Raw genomic sequence first — 2252 nt, forward strand, 5'->3', positions numbered from 1 at the left:
AATGTAAGCAGGCCTCCTGGAAGCTTTGAAAGCTCCTAAGAGGCTCTAGCCTTAAGGCTTCTCAACTTAGAGTGTTTGATCTCTACATTCATGAAAGACAGGGACTAGCACTCCAAGTACTGACCCAGATACGAGGACCCAAGAAAAGGATAGTGGCTTACTTCTCAAAACAACTTGACATTGTGGATATGGAGTGGTCCTCCTGCCTTAGAGCAGTGGCTGCCACTTGTATGTTTATCCAGGAAGCCAAAAGTCTTACACTGGGCCAAGATTTCAGGTGCACCCCCAAGTGAAAAGTACATTAGAGGCTAAGGGGCATTATTGGTTCACACATAGCAGAATGTGCAGTAGCAGGCCCTACCAGTGAACACTCAGCATTCATGTGCATACATACCAAATGCTTAAACCTGCTACCCTAATGCCCATCAGCCGGATCCCGTAATCTCCAACTCCTCTGCCACCATAGAGGAAATATGTTCTGGCAGAAAGGATTTGCAGAGTGAACTGCTTCCTAATCCTGCAGACATGTGGTTTGTAGATGGCAGTAGCTTCATGGAAAGAGGACAAAGGAGGGCAATATGCAGCTGTCTCCCTACAGGTGACCACTGAGGCCCCGCACTCCCCTCAGGGATTTCCACCCCAAAGGCCAAGATAATAGCACTAACCAGAGCCTCAACACTAGCAAAAGGCAAGGCCTTGACTGTACAGACTCAAGATAGGCATTCTCTGTGGTGCATGCCCACGGTTCAACATGGAAGGTAAAGGGAATTCTAAATGCCAATAACAAAGAAACCAAATATGTGACAGAAATGTTGGCATGGCTGTGGGCGGTGGAAATGCCTAGACAGATTGCTGCAGTCTACTGCCTGTGTCATCAGAAATTATAAAAAGGGAACCACCTGGCACATGTTGTAGCCAAAAGGGTCGCACAGGGATGGGAAGTCCTTCAAATATCCTTGCTCCCTTCAGTACCTCTTTATGAATATAAGCTGAGGCACGCCTCTGGGGGATTGCTGGAAGCCAAATGAGAAGAATATTATCATAGTTCCCTCTCAGGGAGTTGAGCCCTAAATAAGAGAGGCAGGATATGAGTGCCTGAAAATTTGAAGTGGGCTATTATAAATCATGCCCATGTCTCCTTGCACCATGGCAAGGAGGCTATGCATGCCTGGCTCCTCAGGAATGCAAGGTTCCCCAAACTGGAAAGCAGTAGGTAAGATGGCTGACAAACGTGTCTTTTGTCAGAAAAACAGACACCAGACCTTCCATACCTCCTTTGGCCAAAACGGTATGATTCAGGGAAACCATACCCGGGGAAGACTGGCAAATGGACTTCACTGTTACGACTTGGCTCCTGGAGGATTAAATACCTCCTAATTCTTGTTGATACCTCTTCCAGTTAGACAGAAGCCTTCCCATGCCTGACAGAAAAGGCAGAAAAAGTCTTAAAGACTTTGCTAAAGGAAATTATTCCTCAATTTGATCTCCCTAAGTCCATCCAGAGTAATAATGAATTCACTGAATTCATCGTTTCTGCCACCATGCTAGAAATGAATCTGGCCATTCATTTATTTATTCATTCATTCACAGGCCATATCCAGAGGTGAAGTGGTGCTTAGCCCCCCTGAACTGTCATAGGAAAGGCCTTATGAGAGCATGGCCACCTTCTTTCCTGCCAAATAGAAAGATAGAAAGGGCAATAAAGCACATCATTCATATAGGATCGGTGTTATCTGCTCTTAACTATTAAGGCAACCTCCACCCCCCAGTTTCTGCTGAGGTAAAACCTCACCCATACCACCCAGAAGACTGGGACACATGAAGAACCTGAAAGACCTGGGCTCCTACAGGACCAGCTCAGCCCCATGTGGACAGGGCCTCATCTAATGCATCAAAATGCTCATTCTTCCCTTAAACTCCAGGGACTAACTTTTTGGATTCATCACTCAAGAGTGAAGGAAGCCCAGAAACCTCGGAGGCCCACTCCCCAGCATACACTTATGAACCCATCATGGACCTCAAAATTGTTTCTGGAAAGGAAGACTCAGATAAGGATAATGTGTCCTTGTTATTCTCTTACATACTAGGCATCCTTAATAACCTTGTGAGCTAATAAGAATCCTATTATTTGTTGCCAGCTTACACTCCACTGGGATCCTCAGTTGGTGGTGAATCTGTCTATATGACACCTTAAAATAGACATTCTCTTCCCTCTATGCTGCTTTGCCATTTTGGTTCCCATGGCCATTGGT

Source organism: Callithrix jacchus, chromosome 15 (genome assembly GCF_049354715.1).
Source record: "Callithrix jacchus isolate 240 chromosome 15, calJac240_pri, whole genome shotgun sequence".
Classification (NCBI taxonomy): Eukaryota; Metazoa; Chordata; class Mammalia; order Primates; family Cebidae; genus Callithrix; species Callithrix jacchus.